Below are 22,905 nucleotides of genomic sequence, written 5' to 3' on the forward strand. Positions count from 1 at the left end.
CCGTCAAAACACGAAAACAAGTAAATAAAATATAAACACTGGGTAAATAGAAAACATTGCATAAAATTAACCATTTACCGCCCTTTTAAATTCAAAGTTGATTAATACCAACAGCACTGAGGGGGCCCCAGCACTAATTAGAAAATAATATAGTATGGACTTCACACTGATTAAATGGTGGGAGTAGTACTAGAAGTTTGTGTTACAAATTAAGAGCTGCATGCTTTGAAAGTAGGGGTCATGGCTCCAGCAATGTGGGTGCCGGAGAGAAGTGAACGGTGGAAACCCCCCTCCCCCCCCCCCTTTTCCCCGAATGGCAGGTACCTGCTAAACGAAAATTAGAAACGAATTTAAGGGTAAATGTTGAGAATGGGCTCTCGGTATAATGGAGGGATCTTGTTTCATTCGATATTCTGTTCATTTATTGACGGGATTCGATAAATTATTCAAATTTCAGATATTTGTTGCAGTCTAGTTTCGTTTTGACCACCATGACCACGTGTATATCATGCTTGCCAACACTGAAATCGATTTTATCTATAAGTATACTTATTGATTTCTGAAGCGAATGATTAACAAAACAAGCAACGTATGTTTCATAAATAATACTTATTTGGAGGCTCACACTTACATTTCTGGTTAGATTTTCACATAGAAGTGAAATTTTTTTCGCTGCAAGGTTCTTTCCATTCTGCAAACTACAAACATCTATTTGACGGCGATCGTCTACTGATTGGTTAATCTGCAAAAGTAGGCGGGGTCCACAAGCCGACAATCTCGTCAACAAAACCAGCTATTGCAACTGTTTTCCATAATAATTAAAGCACAAACATACAATATTCGTGTTTCGATAAACAAATTACATCATATGGATACCCGTTTTTAGTTAACAGGCATGTATGTAATTTGATTTCATACAGTTTCATCGATAGACGCAGCTTACGGAATCTTCGCCATTAATGAATATATGAATACATAATGAGGTCCTTACGGGGTTATCTGCCCCTGACAAAATCTTAACGAAATTGCCTTAACATCGCTGCGTAATATAGTAAAGTTATTTCTATTAATATTTGATTTATTCAAAGTAAATATCGGCAGTATATTTAGAGAACCTTTCATCATGCTGTTTTTTCAACGACCAAATATTATCAAGACAACGGTAAGTATTGATAAATATATCAATTAAATAGAATTTAGCGGGATTTTTACAAAGTTTGTGCATACATTGTGATTTTTTAACAGAACAGAACACGTCTGCTATTAAAGGGGCACACTTTGTGCTCATATGTATACCTACAACCTGTCGATAAACTAGATTGCCGAGACACACATAAATGTTGTCAAGGCAACATTATACAGTTTGAATCATCTCATTCAACATCAAGTAAGTATATTCAGCATATTTACTTTTCTCGTTAGACAAAAAGCTTTCTGTGAATTGCAGCAAATCAAATTGAAATTTATTTTTCAAACGACGGTTTAATTCAAAACGTTCAATTCATGAAATGCCCTCAGATGTTTAGCTGTTTAATTATTGAAATGAGTGTAATCAATATGTACTCTGTCATCAATTTCCCTTAAAGTTGAAAGGTGGACTTCCTGCTGGCATAGACTCCTTGGACAATAACGTTTAATCAAAGTTATCATATGAACGAGTTGTGTGTTTGTTTCGATATAAACGTGCGTTTATTTTGATTGATTTTCAAATAAATATATTTGAATATTAGTAGGCCAACATGTCAATATGTTTTGGAGTTTATTTAGTTTTTCAGTAAGCGTGCCCAATTTAAGGTCATACGGTGCATCGCATTAGTTTACCGATTCAGATTTGTTATGCCAAAAAGGGGGAATATTCACATGCGTAACAAACGTACAGGTAACGTATAAATTGAGTTTTTTTTTTATTTATCTGTATTCCATTTATTAGCTGTTCCTGCCTACTGATAAAACTTAAGAGCAATAGCGTAATTTAATGAAAAGTAAATATATTAACAGAGGTATTGATTTTATTAACTTGTCTAGTATATCTAATGACTCTACCAGCCACAATTTTATACCTTCCAATTTTTATAACGAAGAACCATCTCTTATTTTGTACACATGATGCAGGATGGGTTTTCATTGACCTATTCAAATTTTTGAATTTAATTCTGATTTGTATCAATGACCTCACAGCCTTAATCCACTCGGAAAGAGTATCTACGTCTTCTTTCTTGTGTTTAACCTATTGATTGGCATAATCTTTGACTTAATACATTAATCTTTTGAAGTTGTTATTCCAATTGATTGATTTAGGCTAACGATATTTCGAACCTTTGGAAAACACATTTCGCAGAGGATCTTTTATCCTTTTCATCTTTTCCAACATGTCCAAAGCATACTAGTTTGAAAATTTTGTGAGTGTCAATACCAGAGATGATAGGTGTAAGTTTGTATTGGTTTGGATATGGGTTTGCAACAGTGGTTTCCAAACTTAAGTTGTACAGAGAATGAAGTTTTGAAAGGAGTTCTGAATAAAACTTTGTTCGAATGTGATGTATACCTAACGACTTTTGTATAAATGGCAGTAAATCGTTAGAAGGAATATCTTGAAGAGTAGGTGATGCATAATTACCATGACCATGACTGCGTCTAAGTCTAAGAATTCACCGAGCTAAAGGAAGGACTAGATATAATATATTTACCATTAATGTGGCCTTTGCAACAATATGGTGTAGAAGTTACCAAATGTCGAATCCAGTAGTCTTTTTTATCTACGGAGAGGTATTGCAAGATAAGGATTGTTAGTCCTGTGCTATATTTGTTTGATAATGCGAACTTAAATAGAAAGGATTGAATGATCAGGCTGGTTAAAATGCTAGTAAATTTTTAGCATATTACACAATTTATCATAAATTTCTTTGAATATAGAACTTTTGATTTCAAGCTTTTTTATCGTTCAACAAAGATACATCGATTGACTTACAGTAATTAACAAATAATTAACGCTCATCCTTATCGTAAGTGTATGGCATTTTATTCTTTCGATCGTTATACATGCAGATTATCAGTAGATTATATTTGTGTGGCAAACAAATAACAAACGTTGACTTCCATAAAAGGTATTAACAGATATGTTATAAAGCCTTTTGTTTCTCTTCGGTAATTGATAAATCAAGAATAAAAGAAGAAGGCGACTTGGTATAATGGATTCTAACCAGTACTTGATAGTATAGAAATATCAGATTCAACGTAACAGAGTCGTTCTGATAGTGAAGAGAACAAACAACTCGATCGCAATTATGTTTTTCTTTTATTGCATTGATTGATGTTGGCTAACTGGTAAGACTTTAACAAATCATTGCTTAATATCATAATCAAGTATTCGATTTGATCTAATTAAGTTCAGTTACAATTAAAAGATAAAACTACATATAAGTGAAAAACGCGAGAAAAAAATTAGGTTCAGAATATGATGACTTACACCTACATATCCCCGGATTCATGTTCCACGTCAACTATGCCTGTCAAACACTAATTACAAAATTGCCTTTTTTATGTAAGTTTGAATCTTAATTTAAGTATCAACAGCGTAAACAAACTATTCTTTAATAACGTTGAACCTCACTTACTTTCAATCGCTTCACTTTATGTCAAAAGGGGAATAACTGTAAAAATTGTATCCGGAATTTAAACTTGCGGTGTAGTAAAGTTTGCATTGGCTTTAAATATGTATCAGTATATTTGTGTATTCCTATGTGGCTAAAATAAGTTGCCCATTAATAAACGAAAAAGAAAGAAAGATGGGGAAAAGGGAATATGCCGTGTTATTAAACTTATTTAAGATGCTGTAACGTAATTAGATAAATATTGATTCGGATCACAAAAAAAAAATCAACCCGTTATGGACTATTCTGCATCAAGTTCAGTTTGAGTAAATATAGTGTATTGTAAAGGTACTAATTAGAATTTACAGGATGCCATACCTCTGTTAATTTTTTTTTTTATCAATACATATTGATAAAATTTACCTTTTCATATATCTTTTGATTAAGAAAACAAGATTCCAATGAAACATTTAAAATTATTTACTTAATCGTTGATTGTAGACTATTTGTGTTTGAAGCCTCTTTCAACAGTAATATGAAAATAAGAAGATATCTATTCAGTGGCGGCCAGATTTTATAGATGAAGAAAGCCAAAGTACCCGAAAGATAACTATCGAACTTCGTCTTTCGAAAGATTGAAAATCATATATCCAATTAAAATTTACAAAGTCGGACGCACTTGCACATGCGGGGTTGGAGCTCACAGCCTCAGTGTTGACTGCTGTTGGCACTTTGATAAATTAGTTGGACCACTCTGCAACCAAATCTCCTCATATCTCGAAGAAAAACTCACAAACATATGAAATATATGGAAAAACGACGAAAAATACATACATGTACACAGTCTACTAAAACAAAAACTAAAAAATCTTATTAAAACGAACCCAACTAAAACCCCGGGGTAATACGTCTTATACAACAGTGGAGTCTATATTCGTTTGCGTTTTGTTCACACTTTGTTGAACTGTTATCTTTAAAAAAAACACACAATATATTGTTTACTTCAAGTATTGAACACAGTGTGTTTTACTCTATTGTAAAATTAGAAAAATAGCTAAAAACAATATAGATCAAATAAAAAAAATGTAACTTCTGCAATATCAAAGTGTTTCGGTAGAAATTGCTGTTACGGGTGAAAAGGTAAATACAATTCAAATGTTAGAATGCCTCGTGATTGTTGTCAACCAATCAAAATTACGGATTCTTGTGAGGCATACATGTAATGATTTCATGATAAAGAATAAACAGATTGAATATTGTGACATATAAGACGACTTTAAGAATGCTGAATAACAAAGATTACAACATTTTATGTTATTCAAGAATATTTAAAAATCACCAGTGTCAGTGCACTAAGTAAAAAAATATAGTTATTTCTATTCAGCGACAAACTTGACAACCGTAAAATATTGATAAACAAGCATATTCTATAGTGACCGACCAGCACGTGCTGGCGTTAGCCAAACTTTCTAAGATATGACTCTTTGAATCGTCAATTCAATAACTACTGTATACCAATGTAAATTGTAAAGCGTCATATGTTTATGTTGACAAATAAACTGTCTGTGAAGTAAAGCTAAATTTTAAGGGCGTTCGCTACTCTTGTTTTTGACTTTTGTCAAAAGTGTTGAATCCTTAATTTTATAAAGATGGTGTCATTAAAAAATGACCTACTGACCTCTACTATTCATTTCATGAATATATCGCATGTAGTTTACACATTTTTGTTTTAAATCTTATTAACTTGTTTTCTGATTTTTTGAAAGAAAAGATATACGGTAGTGTTAAATGTATGAAAAAAATCTAGAGAGACTAAAAAAGAAAGGCGAACGATAACAAAGGGACATTCAAACTCATAAGTCGAAAATAAACTGACGACGTCATTATTTCAAAAAACAGCACTTTCTATAATTGAATAAAATTTGTAATATTAAAAAGAAAGAAAAAACCTAAATCTAACATAAACAGCAGCAGTTGTCCTTTTCTAGATTTAGACATTTCAATTTCTAAAGGGAAACTCCATACTAAAATTTACGACAAACGAGACAATTTGTCATTCCCTATTGTTAATTTTCCTTTTTTAGACGGCGATGTGCCTTTGGCTCCATCATACGGTGTTTATATATCCCAACTCCTTCGGTATGCCCGTGTGTGTAGTGATGTCATAGATTTTAACGAACGTAATCAATGCATCACTGGTAAATTATTAAGTCAGGGGTTTCGTTACCATAAATTACTTAAAACTTTTACTAAATTCTTTCATAGATACAAGGATTTGATTAGTAAATTTGGCTGTACCTGTAGGAAACTTAAAATGGTATTTCACATCCTAAATTTTACGGTAATATTGTACTTAAAGCGCGGAAATCACTATGTGATCCGTGTAAACTCATCGAACCATTAAACAAACTTATTAGTAAGGGTTATCGTACCAATGTTGTAATCATATCTCTGAATATAGTTTACATTGGCTCTAATATCGATTTTGTCATTAGCAAACTAAAAGATAACTAAACTTGTATTTTCTTTTCAAACGGGATGTATAGAGACACACACTAGTTCATTATTATCTATAAAGAAGTCACTCTTTACTATTCTTCTACCTGTCGATACATTGATTTTTGGCATTGCACAAGTCATGTCTTCTTTGACTTTTCATGACGTTAAAATACTAAATCCCTGGGATGTATTTTAGTTGATTTCAGTCTCTGATGCATGATGTTTTATTATCAATTGTTTTGGCTTTTAACTAGCTGTCAGTAACTGCGAGTACTCTCAAATCGTACTTTCTTTTTAATTTTACCTGTTGATACTATTTGTAATGCTTTTTTGTTATTTAATGTTAACATGGATCTTGTCTGTATACCAGCTTTGATTATTTGGTATTACTACAAATTTTCTTCGTACTATGAACATCAAAATTATTTCATTTCTCCTTAAATTCTGTACAGGAAGTATTATCTAGCACTGATTGTATAGTTTTATTGTTGATATTCACCCCATATGTACCAAGTGTTAAATTAGTTGTATTGATATTGAAGAAATTACTTGGTATTCCCAAACGGAATATTTTATTCACACAGAAGAAGAAGTATACTTAACAACAACATTATTTTCATTTACCTGTGTATAATATGACGCAGGTTTTTTTCAAAAGTGATGATTTTATAAATATTGTTTAACATTTCACAGTGGTATCATACTTTAACTTTGTTTAAACCTGTTTATTTACTTTTGACCTTAATTATGTATCCCTTATAATTTTTATTTACTATGTATTTGCATTCAGGTAGCACAGATCATATTTATTCGTTCAATGTGTGTTAATTTACGTTTTTTTATTGACTTAAGCCTTCCAATTGATTTTTTATAGTGTGTCTTTCTATGTTGTGATGTTATACTATTGTTTCAGAAAATGGAGAAGGTTTGGTACCATTAAAACGTTTAATTCCGCTGCAAATGTTTGCACCTGTCCTATGTCAGGAATCTGATGTACAGTAGTTGTCGTGTGTTTATGTAATTCATACGTGTTTCTCGTTTCTCGTTTTTATATAGATTAGACCGTTGGTTTTCCCGTTTGAATGGTTTTACACTAGTAATTTTTGGGGCCCATTATAGCTTGCTGTTTGGTGAGGGCAATGCTTCGTGTTGAAGGCCGTACCTTGACCTATAATGGTTTACTTTGTATGCTATCTTTTTCAATTAGAACGCGCACCTGTGAGGGGACTCAAACACTGTTATATGTGCCACTTAAATCATATGTACTATTTCTAATGTATACAATGTTTATGAAGGAAAGCATATTACTGTTCCGGTTTTTTTTTTGTACGTTTAACTTTTATTCCATGATGATTTGATTGAACCTATCAGTATATTTAATAATTTTATAATTTATGTATGTTCAAAATTGTTTTCAGGAAAAAAATAAGTACGTTTCCTTCGTTATTTGTCACAAGTAACAATAAACTGATCTTTTTTCAAGCTGCAGTTTAACTGTAACATTGAATTAGTACTCCTCATAAAATTAAAGTAGTTTAATATATTTTCAGGGAAGTTTACCAATATATGTGGTAACTGGCAAGGGTCAACCCTTGATTCCCATATCTTCAACACCTCAAACCTGTGTCATTACCTGGAGACAAACAACAGAGGACTTGTAGACGGTTTGATCCTCGGAGAGAGCGGGTATGCATGTCGCCCTTTTCTCATGACACCCTATCCAAATCCCAGAGAAAGACACCAGCAAAGATTTAATAGAGCACACTCCAGCACAAGATCCACTATTGAAAGGGCTTTTGGAATCTTAAAGAGAAGATTTCATGTTTTGCACTCTGAGGTAAGAATAATTATAGAAGACTTAAAATATGTTAAAATAAAAATATGTGGTATGATTGCCAATGAGAATACTCAAAACCAGAGACTAAATTACATAGAAGTTAACATCTACAGGTAACCGTACGGCCTTCAACGATGAGATAATCCACGCCACATAGTAAGCTGTAAAGGCCCAAAAATGACGAATGTTAAACAATTCAAACGAGATAAGTAATTTCCAGATGTATGTACAAATAATATATATACGAATCATCTTTACAAACACCCCTTATGATGCATAGCTACAACGATTAAATAACCTCAGCAGTTTCGTACAACAAATGCAAAAAAAACTTCAATCGAGGAGAAAGAAAATATATAGGGAAAAAAGGGACACAAAAAAGAAACTAATTATGAAAAGGACAGGTAGACATTAAGGGAGCTACAATTTAATTTTTAGATGAGGAGGGGGGAGGGCAGGCTAGGATGAAAAAAAAAATTGTCCTGCCTTTTTCTTTTAGTTGTGATCCCTGTCCTACCTTTTTATTTTTCACACTTTTTTTCTAAATTGTCATCCTGCCTTTTTTTATACTCACAACTCCTGTCCTGCCTTTTCTTTAAATCTCATACAAGCCTCCCTCCCTCCCCCCCCCCCCGCCCCCCTCTCCCATAGTTTCCATTATAAGAGCTCTTACAAAAACTTGTGAGGGGTCTGATCATACCTATTGTACTCTTTGTTAATTTGTTCTCATCATAAAATTGCATGAAATATTTGCCACTAGATGCAAAAGCAAACAATCAAAATGAATGGCCTTTATAAAAATAGAGTGGTCAAATCCAAGGTCAGAACACAGTGTCAAAATATAAACATTTCCAATAAATGCATAGCCAGAATTAAAAAAAAAAAACGTACAAATTGTAAAATTCAATTGTCTCGAATACACCAAAAACAATAACACAAGGAGACTCAAAAGTGGTATATATATATATATATCAAAATTAAAAAATGCAAAATATTATTGAACGAAGAAATTGAATCCAAAACATCATTTGTGACTTGGTACCGTACACAGGCATTTTTTTCTGGCAAATATTTGTTGATTGATAAGAAAAATAAATAATTTAATTCATTGAAAGTTGAGAAAATGTTAGTTGAGTATTCTCTTTGTCTCGTTTCATTTCTTCCAGCAACTCTATCTGAAGATCTAATTTCCTCATCTCTTTAGTCTGCTTTGCCATTTCTCCCTTCAAATACAGGATCTGAAATGAAAATGATACATGTAGATCTCTATATTTTTAACATACCGGTATATCTTTATATGTGTCTGTATACCGTACAACTCTTGTGGAATTTACAGAAGTATTGCATGAAATTGAGAGTTCCATATATAGTGTATGACCTGTTGGACATATGCTTTGTCCAGAGGCTGGAAGACCATAAATTTAAATTATTTTTATTGGACGATTTTCATAAAGATGAAAATTGCAACATTTAAAAATGAAATGTTGATTAAGTGTAATTCAAGATCAATTTACGGTCTCACATCATTGCCTATAGATACAAACAAATCGATGGGGATCCAAAAGGTAAATTTTTCTTAGTGTTGATAATGGATTTTTACCTTTTCATTTTTCCGAGTTATGACAGTCTTGAACCTACCACCGAGTCATTCATTATAAGACAATGGTATGTCAATCGTTTCTAAATTATTCTGGATTATTTCTAAAATAAATGCAATTGTGAAATTTTAATTTTAGCTCATAAACATCATCAGCAGTTGCTTTCCTCTTCTTTGAATTTACTGCTTTCTGTGTTGTTAGAGTCCCCAGCTCAACTACTGCAGCTGCTGGGCATTGCATCTGGATATTTACAGCTGATAGAAGTGGTAGAAGTGGTAATGGCTGATGAATGGAATCAGATCCAGATAGGGAAAGTGGGTGGCTTGGAGGGGTATCAAACAGGTCATGGAAATTTGTTGCACTCTCCTCTGGCAATGTACCTGAGTTGTCAACTAGAAAATATAATAAGGTGGTTGTTATAAATTACCATGAATGGAGGTCATGTGTGTCTATTGTTAATCTTTTTTACTTAAAGAGGTTTTTTTGTTTAGCCATTCTTTCTTTGCTTTCATTGACCTAGCCTGACAAACCATATGCATCAATGACAACCAAAATGAGATGGCTAGTAACAGAACTATATCAGAAGACAAACTTCTGTCCAATTATGAGGCAGTATTGCACCATTTAAAATAATTTTCTAGTAAATCTATTGGTTTTGATGGATTCATGGATTGGTGCTATTTCGTGGAAGTCATTTTTTATTGGTGGATGAAGCTGGAGTAAACACCCGACATTAGGTAGGAAAATTTCCAATCCTTAGTCAATTATCATTTGATTGGAGTGCACTGCCCCGTGCTGGATTTAAACTCTTAATCTCACTTACTGGCTATATATATATTGCTAATTGTAAAATGACAACTACTGGCCCATCTACATTTTACACTATTGAAATTGCATCCCCCTGGTATATTTGTCAAAATAAAAAGGACCTGTTCCAGTTGCACTTCTATGTATACCTTTCTGTAGGACCCCCTGCCCCTTTTTATCAACATCAATTTTTCACTTATATCCCACCAAGTTTAACACCATCTATATATATATTTATTTTTAAAATCTTGAACGATCATCAAAAGATTATTAATAAAATTGTTTTAATCTAGGCCTTTACGAGCGTATTCCACGATCGAATTTAATGTACGGGTTAGCCAGGGTCCGAGAGACATCGTCCTGTCGGCTACAAATCAAGGGGAATTAACAGCAAGCAGGTTCTTCCATGAATAAACGAAAATTTAAACTGAACATGTATTGTTCCAAACCATTATTACAACATTGTCAAATGACAATATTTAAAATCAACCATCGTTAGAAGAAAGTGTGTCATGAGGTAATAAGGTTCAAAACCTAATATGTTCATTAGCATGCTGAGCGTCTTTCAAGGTTAATATTTAGGACGTAAATATGTGAATGCAGACGACATAAATAATTGACTAAATGAATTAAAATAACTTACTATTCACTGAGTAAAACAGAATATAGCCGAATGCCAATTAAATAATAAGCTTACACATGATTAAGGATCAATAAATCAGCTAACTACCTGTCAATTTTGGAAGTCATAGTATAAATAAAATGTTATCAACAAAAAGTTACAGGAAATCGGAGAGAATAACGAATTGCATTTTAAGATTTATTATTGTTATATATTCACAAAAGAGTATGAATTAGTTACTGATACATACCAAGTACACTTTCAACTCCTTCAAAACCTTTGAAAGAAGCTGAGTCTTTGCAAAGGTCTATTGTCCTTTCTATGGCAAGATTCAATTTTTTTAGCTGTGGACCACCACCAGTAGCCCTCTGCTCTTTTTTCAATTTGCTAAACACCTTTTTAGTCTCCTTCTTGGTGTTAGCCCACATGTCTTTACAGTTTTTGGTAGACCTGTTGGCAACACCCAGAGCACTGACCTAGATAGAAATCCTGAACCAGACAGCAGTCTTTCTGGAATTGTTAACTCCATCCCCAAACTTTTCATTTAACACTTTGTAATTTGTTTGTACTTGATCTTGTATAACATTTACTTCTTCTTGAGTAAAGTTATGTTTTCTGTCACTTTGTTTTTTAGCAGAAAAAATGTCAGCCATGTTGAAATAAATATTAACAAACCAATGCATTGTGGGTAACAAACATATTCTCTTAACTTTAGTTAAATATTCAAAGAGTGGTTAAAATATTAAACCACGTTGAACAACACCATTTTAACCATGGGTTAAGTAACGACACGTTAGAGATTTTAACGACACGTTACATTTTACGCTTACGTTAAATTAACGACAAGTTGAACAAACGGGCCCTGATTGACAGCCATACAACTTATCCTTTCACATTATATGATCAAGCTGAAATATGATTTATTGAGATGAAATGGAACTGAAAACGTATGAACTATATAAAATAGTTACATTTGAATCAAATATAAAAATATATATATATATAAAAACAGTGTCAAATTCGAACTTTTTCGAAAAAAAATTACGCAATAAAATTATTTCAAACCTGTAAAAACTTATTAGATGGGTGTTTATAAGACGAATGCATAAACCTTACGATTCTGCATTTAAGGATGTACACCTCTGAGGAGCCAACAATTTCTAGAATTAAACTTGTTTTCTTAACCTGAATTTTTGGGTTTGTAAGACTGTAAAAAAAAATTTTGGTGAAGAAAAATTCATATGGTGGTGCACTTCTATTTTTGAAAAGCCAGTTGAAATTACCCATTTTTGATAATTTTTCCACTTTTCATCAATTTTTACTCATTTTTGGGCTATTATCATGAAAAAGAATACAGTTTCACAATTAAACTTTTTTTCATACTTGCACACAAGATGAGGTGGACCAATCTGAATAGATTTATTAAGAAAGTTTTATAAAGTTTTGATGCTTTCTCCGGTCAAATTTACCATGTTGTCAAATTTGTAAATTTGGGATTTCTCTTTTTTTTTAACAAAAAGCATATTATTTCAACTTCTTTGCTTTAAATGATTGTAAAAATACATATTTAAGAAATTTGAAAAGAAAAAAGTTATATGGGATGTTCATGTATCTGGTAAAATCATTTCTTGTACCCCTCAATCATTTTCGCAACATTTTGGCTAATGAGACTGACTTGATTGGTCATAAAATTTGAAATTTTATTTCGAAACAACTACTTATTGGAAATACACTTTTTTTTTACAGAATTAAGTCTGATTATGATATTATTTAAATTCAACGATATTTTCCATTTGTATAACACGTTTTGGAAATTATTCCAGAATGAGATTTCAACGAGACTGAAATGTCAGAAGAATACATCCTTAATCATGCAAACCCCTGAACAAAAAACCGGCGGTAGACATATTATACAATCTGTGTGCAGGTGCAGTATTATATTATCATGATAATGTGTATTTCCAATTGACCGTAAAAGTGTAGTGTATTAAGAATAGATCTATCTTTTTTCAACCAAAAGAAACAGTATTTAAGATGACGAACATGGTATGTTATCGATGAAATATTTGAGGTTGAATAACAAGGATACGATTTGAATCAGAGAATTTAAAACCCTCAATTGACTTTTGAATAAGTAGTTTATTATAGGTTACTAACACTTGACAATTGATAGTCTTTGTATGCAATGATCTTCCACGATATGTTTAACTCACATTAATTTCCCGCAACAATTTTTGTCAACAGTTTTGAAATTTCCGCAGTTTGAAATAAACTTTGATAAGAAGATTTGATATCATTGAATGGAAATAAAATTTGTTTTCATCGTGATTTAGATAGAAAAAAAAGCTATTGAAAGTGTGTACCCCCAAAAACACATCTACTTTTAGTATACAAATGTACTTCAACGTTTTCAACATTATTATGTGTTAATTAGAAGTTAAAAAACGACCAGGATAATATAAACGATTGGTCTATTAGTTCTAAGTTACAATACTACTTCATCAGAAATAGCGTGTTAATTTTATTTAATATTTAACTTAATTGACAATCCATTTACTTGCTATTTCTAAAATTAGTTTGTGCAGGGTTTTAAAATTACTAAACATTGCCGGGATCTAATGTATTAGTAAGTTGTACATTATATGACCTAGTATACATAAACTTGTTCACAAAGAGGAATTCGAAAATGAAAACAAAAATGGTTTCATGAAATATTTCAAAATGAACCCGGGTCATCTATTTATTTCGGGTTGGTGTGTAATTGACACCATCCAAATGCCACCATATCTTTGACGACGTGAGAATAAATGTATATATTCTTCTTCTTGTATATGGTATGCACATGAGCTAGCGGGTTGGAAATCCTCGGGAAAAGTAGAAATTATAACCATTGTATGATGAATTGAAGCGACAGTAGTTTATCGATGTTAAATTCTCGTAAATAAAACAGGAAATGTAATATTGTACATCACACAATTTGTCACTGCAAACATTGTATAAGTACAAACGTTATTTCTCTAAGACCTGAAGAAAAAGTATACATAATATTCGGATTTGATGATGCCTATGAAATTTTATATATTTACATGCACGTATAAATGTATAAACGCATTTCAGTAAGACTAGATATCATATGTAACCATCATGTAATATTTTGCAAAAGAGGGGTATACATATAACTACAAATACAAAACAGTATTGCGATTTTTCAAAATGTGTTGCAATCTTAATATATGTTTTTCTTTTTCAATTTCAATGATTTAAAATTGCATTTAACAAATCATTAATGTGTTGTATGTCTGGAAGTTTGTATGATTTAACACTCGGGGGAAATACACGATTCAAGAAAACAAGGATAAATATACAAAGATAAAACAAAAAAAAAATAAATGTAACTCTTTTACGTTAATTTTCTGATGATGTTTTGTTTCTCTCAAATAATACTGATATAGAGATGCAATCCACTTAATACAAGAAGGCATAATGGTATGCTTTTAAATAGTACAATATAAATGAATCGGAGCTGATACCATGTTTACAATTAATAAACATGTAATGAGATCAACCTACCATGTATTTTGGCAACGTTTTGACACTGTTTCGATAGATTGATGTCGGCAAACATTATCAATAATTTATACAGTATACTAAATCACCCTCAAATTTAATAATAATCATTTAAAACAAAGTATATACAGAGAAATGCATAGTTTTATTTGAAATATTTAATGCATTGATCTGAACATTTCTAACATAATTTGATTAACATCAATACAGTTTTTATATTTTAGTTTTAATGTAGAGAGGTACATTTTCCGAATTCATAATTTTCATAACGAGTAATATACTATCGGGAAAATTACCAATATATAAACCGATGTATATGTATGCACTTAAAATATCACAGGCAAATAGTGTCTTGTGCAAATGTCTTTTATATTTGTTATAAATAATACAGCCACCGGATATTTAACTGTATATGAACGATATGTTAAAATAATCAAATCAACACGTTATGTTTACCTATCGATCTAAAATGTCTGTTTGGTTTGACAATTAGAATATAGCACTTTTGTTCAATCTGTAAATTAATGAGATAAATATCTATTATAATTAGCACACATGGATGTCTTATATATATATCATGCATATTGCAAAACATTCATGTTTGGATGATCTGATTAAATGACTGCAGTTTGTTACTGCGTTTTTTCAAAGTATTATTATCTGTACATGAATAGGCAAATGAGGAATCTTCATTCAGATTAATGATAACTGAGAAATACCAAAACTTTAATGTGTAATTTAAGAAATAAACACCTAGTTTGGTTATGGATGTGTTGAATCTCGTGTAAAAGTTAAAGTTAGTTCATTAAAACAAAAAGATACGGATTCCTACTATAACATATTCATAGACTTAACTATGTCCTACTGCAATTTGCACGACAAACTGTCGACACGTGGTTGAAGGAATGCAAAATATTCATGAACCTATATCGAATGTATCGGAGTAGTGTTACCAATATCATTTACACAAAATGCGTACAGGTGGCTCGTATGTGTTCATGCCGAGTAAAGCATTGCAACTACGCGGAATTGAATAGAACAATAATGTATTTAAGTTCCAATGCTTTATGTTTTAATGTTGGTCATTGTATACAATAACCGATTTAAAAGATTATATATAGTATAATTGTAGGTACGCGTGGTCATAGTAGCCATCAGAGCAACAATTATCAGTAATACAAAATTAAATTTCTCTAACTTTTTTTCAAAAATGCTCAGTTATATTGTTCAACTGTGATTTCGAACAAAATCATGTTGCGGGTAGATGTACAAATGCCAAATATTCAATGTTTACCTATGTAATACAATTATATACATTGTCATTAATGATGATTATTTGTTTGTGCAGTTTTTGTTGTTTTTGTATTAAAACACAATGGTCCTTTTTTATTCCGATGTATATATTATAAATGATGCTCTGCTAAGCTTAGGGCAAACGACGTTATATATATTTAAATAGGAAACAATCATCGATTTGACGTCAACACAAGTACACAAAAACACAATATGTTGACAATAAGCGGGTGTTTTTTTTTTTTTGACAATATATCCATGTGATAATCAATTCGAACGTTAACGTACAAACTCCGTTCAAATTTCGACAAGATTACTAAAAGACTACTAAAAGAAAGTTAAAACCAACAACTATCCGCATAAAAAAACACTGACATTGCGCTATAGTTTATAACAAAGTGACAATACAAACACAACAAACATGGTAACGATTTGACGAGTTAATTCATTTTTAGCGACTTTTAATAATGTTTTCTGATTTTGCAATAATACGCAGTCGTTTACGATTTGAACACTGTGCATGTCTTACTCCGTCACATTCTAAATGTTTTGGTCCCAAGTAATGAGCCTGCAATGCAGTAATTGTCGTTTGATAATGTAGATCATTTTTTTTTCGTTTATTTTCTTTTTGTTTATAGATCATATCGTTAGTTTTCTTGTTTGATTTGTTTTAAATTTGTCATTTCGAAGCTTTGTATAGCCTACTATGTGGTATGGGTTTAGCTCATTGTTGATTGTCGTACGGTTATCAAAAATTTGTTTACTACTAGTCATTTGGTTTCTGCTAGAGTATTGTGTCATTGGTAACCATACCACATCTACATATGTTGATATGGTAAATAACCGACAATTTTGAAGACATTACTACTCTATATATACAATCCTGCCGTCTTACAATTTAAGAAAAGTGGCTGTAATGAAAAATTAAATTCGTACAGCAACTCAAAAAAGTATAAGAATTCTTAAAATTGTGTAATGGTAAAAAAAATAGTAAAATAATACCTAATAGATAGTTTGAGGCAGAAAAAGACTCAAATTGATCACGTAATTCTAATTTTCCCAAATGTTGATTACCCGAATTGATGTAAATACGGAAAGATTGAAAAGTGTAATGATTGCTTACCTCGTCAGTTTTAAATCCCAATTTATTTACAACTTAAAGGAGACAAAAGGATTGGAATAAAATTACCTAATTAAACTTCGTGTTTTAACGATGATATCGCCACGGTAAATCGCTCATCTTTATGTTCATGCGATACGATATTCCATCCGAATAACCAAACGATACCCAATTATCGTGTGTACACGATGCGATTTTTCTGGATGTAGAAAATTAGGCGGACCTCCACTGAAGCCGATTTCAAAATATTTCCGGATGTCATGACTTTAATGTCTCCATTTTTTTAGTCAAAAGTGTGTGTTAACTATTATAGTGTTGATCGGTCTTTAATTATAAGTTTTTACGCTTGAAAAAACGTACGTCATGATATTGATATCGTATATTTATCACAGCTGATTAAAAACGTCATAAATCATGTGATTTCTAATCTTTCTTCCTTCTTTAACAATATCAATTTCCTAGACCGACAATTTTTTTTTTCTATTTGTTTTAGCAAGTTCGACAGGACAAATGTCCATTTGTATAAAGATGAAAAGAAATCATGTGTTTTGATTATAATCATGATAACACTATTCAATAAAGAAAAAAATGAAGAGTTGTCTCTGTAAACAATGATACCATATGTTGTTTACTAAGAGGGCAAAGTAATTTATCCTTTAATTAAGATTAGCATGATTAAAAAACGAGTTTAATCAGTTAGAAAAAAAAAACATAGCCAAGTTTTCACAGTTGACAATGACTCCACAATTTGGATTTATATGTTAATAGAGAAAAGTAGTATACTGATTTAATTAAAATTAAAAACTTCAGTTAATATTACTTACATCTTGTCTGTGCCGTACAATTTCATAAATAACAATTTCAGTCGTAAAAATTAAAGTTACGTGATTATTATAAATAATGTCAAAAGTTATAATGGTAACATTAATAACAGAAACATCACATTATTTTATGAAATTGTCAAAAAGTGTATACAAATGGACGAGATTTAAAACAACTAAGAAGTTATTAAAACGAGCAACACGACCGGTACCACATATAGAGCAGGATCTGCTTACCCTTTCGGTACACCTGAGATCACCTCTAGTTTTTGGTGTGGTTTGTGTTGTTTAGTCTTTAGTTTTCTATGGTGTGTTTAGTATACTATTGTTTGTCTGTCTTTTTCTTTTTTAGCCATGGAGTTGTCAGTTTATTTTTGATCTATGAGTTTGAATGTCCCTCTGGAATCTTTCGCCCCAGAACAAAACATATCAATATTAATACATTGTATCAGTGAAGATGATATAACAATATAAAATACAAATGTATCTTTAACTTTCATAATAAAAACATTACATATTAAGCAATTTGCATAGAACGCATGGAAGCCAACGTTAGAACGAAACAACACATGCACATTCAGTAAATCATATCACAAAATATGTTTATACTAAGAAAACGCTGATTATGAAAAATTAAGTAGCAAAAAACAGTTTTAAGTAAACAATATACATTGTTAACACAAGTAGGAAACTAATACATCATAAGCGGTCTTTGAACATATGAAAACAAAATGTAATTTTATAACATATTTAAATTTAATACTAGTTATTATTACTTGTTATTTAGTTTTTTACTGAATGCAAACGAAATTGTTCTTTCAAATAGTTTTCGATATCTTGTTTCAAGCTCCCCTTGACATTTTGTTACCAATTTCAGTAAGAAATCATCCAATCATCAACACAAATAAATCATTCGTGCTGTTCTAATTAATGAAATTTAATCAGAATGTGCATTTTAAAAGGAACACTGATTTTATTTTCACGACCATGTTTCAGTTATTGCGGAAAAAAATGTCAGTATTTTATATGTATACGATTTACGTGTCTGTCGCATTACTTCCAACTACATTGTTGGTATTCATTCACAAATGTCGAATAGTTCATGATATTCTTTAGCAAAAAACGATCATTCTAATATGTCTAAGCTTTTGTGCATAATGATTTAATATGATATTGTAAAGAAATGTTTTAAATATATGACGTATGATATCGTTATTCGTGATTAAAGATGGTAATTAACATACCTGATGAATTAATCACAAATATACTGTAAATATAGTTGACATCGTTGTACAGAACAGCCGGCGTGGATCCTTGTGTTTTATTCACCATCAACAACTGCTTGTTATTGGCATAATATATGTAACTACCGACGACACCGATAGCATAGAAGTTTGTATTAGGAGTTGTTGAAAGTATTGTTTTAACACCAGAGCCATCGTCTTTAGCTGATTTCATGTCACCATTGTAATTAATCCAGTACAGTCTTTGTTCATCAAGATCTACAATATGTAGAAACAAGTGGTGGATCAATTATAATTCATTCTTACAACAATAATATATCAATGTAGTTCAGTTATGATATTTATAAATATGGTGTAAACTTTACAATTGATTCACCTAGATTAACGACGAAGTAAACAACTCAATGGCATAAATGTTAACAAATTCTATCACTTTTTGTTCCTCCAACGTGTAGGTAAACAAATATTTGATCAGCATTTCGAATGTTCTGAACACTTAGCCGTGAACAAAAAATGTGTTAAACACTAAGACCAAATATCTGCAGAAAGTATGTCAAATGACGATGAGGACATATCTTCAAGTTCATAAATGTACGATATTGCATGTGTTATGTGTGATCGTATATTAATTTGATATTGTTTTCTGTAACTAACAAGAATTATAAATTAGGAAAACACTTGCCAATAATTCTACATATTTCATATATAAAAAGGCACGCATGTAGATACACAGATTTAAAGAAATTGGTTTAAAAATGAATTGAGAGAATTTTGCAGATTTCTTCTTAAGTCTACTTTACATATATTTCGAGAAAAAGCAAAGTGGTAGGAATGGCAATTTTGATTTCAGCTAATAACTAAACACGTTGTTTAGAATTGATACTTGTTGACCGGTTAACATTTTGAAATACACAATTGTAATATAGTACACCAAACCAAATCAATAAATTATTAAACCAAATTCATCAAGTGTCTGTACCGCTATTCCGTATTTGAAATACAACTTTTGAAGTTCTGATCCATAATAACAGTATATTTAATCTATAAAATACATTTTTTACTTTTTTCAGGAACAGACAAACTTCCTTGGTTAAGTGAACTTTCTTGGTGCAACATTTCAATCCAAAACATAGCTGTTGCAATACACGTTTATCTTAAAATGCTTATTGATACTGATACTTAGATGTGCATATGTATGTACGAATAATCATCCCTTAGCGGCAAAGGAAATGTTGGAAATGAGTTGATAGTCCACTGATAAAACTTCTTAAACGACATAGCAATAAAGCAGTTTTACATTTCTGCTACAATTATTCCGACTTTGTAAAACGTGAAATGAATATGATTCATAAAAAACGAAGCACTTTCAGACCATTAAATTTAAATAAATAACCTGAATGTACTCCAAAGTCAATATACAATAATTAATAATGTTAATATTCTAGTAACTAAATCTTCTCATCTAAATGTATGTCTGCTCAACTAAACTAAGATGTTTGGTTGAATCCTCTTATCCCTTACATTGATACACCGCCCTCTGTTTATCAAAGTGTAAGATGTCGCCCTCTGTTTATCAAAGAGTAAGATGTCGCCCTCTGTTTATCAAAGAGTAAGATGTCGCCCTCTGTTTATCAAAGAGTAAGATGTCGCCCTCTGTTTATCAAAGAGAAAGATGCCGCTCTCTGTTTATCAAAGAGTAAGATGTCGCCCTCAGTTTATCAAAGAGTAAGATGTCGCCCTCTGTTTATCAAAGAGAAAGATGTCGCCCTCTGTTTATCAAAGAGTAATATGTCGCCCTCTGTTTATCAAAGAGTAAGATGTCGCCCTCTGTTTATCAAAGAGTAAGATGTCGCCCTCTGTTTATCAAAGAGTAAGATGTCGCCCTCTGTTTATCAAAGAGAAAGATGCTGCCCTCTGTTTATCAAAGAGTAAAATGCCGCCCGCTGTTTATCAAAGAGTAAGACACCGGCCTATGTTCATCAACGCTGCCGGTGAACACGGGTTATGAAATTTAAAATCTTGTTTTTCCTTTATCATTGAAAAGTTGCTAGCTACTATTGCTGGACCTAATTCCACTACCTAAACTGAACAGAGAGGGAATTGCGACCCAAGAGCCAAATGTCATTTTTTTTTTGTCAGAACCAGAAACAAAAGCATCATAGACAAATGTATTATATTAAACGATCACTTATTTTCAAGATATAATGGGCCATTCCTACAAAACTAAATCAGCCAACTGTACAAAAGAGATCATACCCTAATCTGAATATTTCTGTTTTTCTTGTATTTTTAAATCAATACAATAAAATCAGGATCAATCATATACAAAACAGTTCGCTTAACTAATTGTTTTTAGTATCCGGTGAAGCACATTTGACAAGAAACCGGATTATTTTTTTTATAAAAAGTAACATCTACCGTAATTGGACTTTTTATCAATATTTTAAAAGAAAAAAAGTCTATAAATGTACCAAATCATCAATTTCAAAAGAAGTTTATTGCATGCAAACACTTGTTTTTTCTGACCATACTTTTTATCCTAATGCCTGTTACTCTATTTTAACTTTAACAAAATACTTCAAAAAGGCGCTTTTGTAGGACTCTGTTGATAAAGTATGTGTTTTATCTAGGATATTAATACTGACGTAATCATATTTTTAAAGGTCATTCTACTAAACTATGCAAAGTTCCTTACTACTAAAGCATCAGCAAAAAACATAACATGACCGAACGTTCAATACACCTGGCGTGTTTATCATGCTTATGATTTAGTATTCATAAGAAGACCTCTTGATGTTTTCCATTTGTTCTTAGATCAGAACCTAACCTGCCTCATGAAGGCTTCCATACCACTTTTGCAAAAAAGTGAAATTTCGTTCGTTTAAAAAGCAGATTGTAATGCAGTTCATTTAGCCGCCTTGATTCATGCTTACTTAAATTTGATGCATTTGATCAATAAATATAGTAATTTAAGAAACAAACTCATCCAAATGTCAAATTAATATGTTACCAGCTAAATTGACAAATAGATAAAACGCGAAAAAGCTGACAAGAAATCCTTAGATTCTTTTTTTAATTCAGTAATGAACACAGTTAAAGTACTTATACAACATTTTAAAGAACATTTTACTCCTAACAACAACCATAATAGCTCTATTTCTCGTGTCAAACATAAGCTAAAAGATGTCGCCAAGGAATTTGTTTTTGTCCAGGCTGTTAAGGCTGCTAATATTATCATTATAATTTGACGTACATTTTACATTGAGGTTCTGCAAAAGGAAATAATAAATTCACCAACATTCCAACTGACTCCATACTCGGAATATTTCATCTGTGACAAACATAAACTTTTAGCTGCCTCTTTACAAGCAGAACAAAATACATTGAAATTTCCAACTATGTACTGGCTTTTGAAGCTGCACAAAACACCTTACAAATGTAAATGTATTTCGTCTTCAAACAGTTGTTCCACTATTAAACTGTCTATTTCACTTACAAGTACACTTAGTACAATAAAAAACCTGATAATAAATTGTTCAAATAAGGCCTTTGAAAATAGTGGAATTAATTACTTTTGGAGTGTCAAAAATTCTTTGGAAGTACTTGATAAATTGAATGCTTATATTGCTGATTTCGAATATGTTCAAAGTTTTAATTTTTCTACCCTAGATACCACTTTTCGTCATAATCTTATTAAGAAAAAATTCACACACCTAATTAAATTAGCATTTAAAAAGTCAGAATGCGAATATATCTGTTAAAACTCTTTAAGGTCATGTTTAGTAACAACAAATAAAAGAACATTGTCAATTGGACCTGCCTTGATACTATAACTGCCCATGAATGTTTACTAGATAACATTTTTGTTCGCTGTGGAGGTTCCGTATATCGCTAAGTTATCAGAATT

General features: G+C 31.4%; 1 long non-coding RNA gene across 2 annotated transcripts; it reads right to left on the reverse strand.

Annotated features, from left to right (window-relative positions):
• Positions 1 to 8,816: 8,816 nt before the first annotated feature.
• Positions 8,817 to 15,127, reverse strand: LOC127706917 (uncharacterized). 2 transcript variants are annotated; one of them, XR_007984631.1, is made up of 5 exons: positions 14,977 to 15,127; positions 14,524 to 14,610; positions 11,204 to 13,977; positions 9,527 to 9,916; positions 8,817 to 9,164 (listed from the first exon to the last, which is right to left on the reverse strand). It is a non-coding gene; the product is annotated as an uncharacterized LOC127706917 (long non-coding RNA). The 2 variants fall into 2 exon arrangements; XR_007984630.1 differs by having other exon boundaries at positions 8,817 to 9,916.
• Positions 15,128 to 22,905: the final 7,778 nt, after the last annotated feature.

The sequence above is a fragment of the Mytilus californianus genome, unplaced genomic scaffold (assembly GCF_021869535.1).
Source record: "Mytilus californianus isolate M0D057914Y unplaced genomic scaffold, xbMytCali1.0.p SCAF_6, whole genome shotgun sequence".
In the NCBI taxonomy this organism is placed as follows: Eukaryota; Metazoa; Mollusca; class Bivalvia; order Mytilida; family Mytilidae; genus Mytilus; species Mytilus californianus.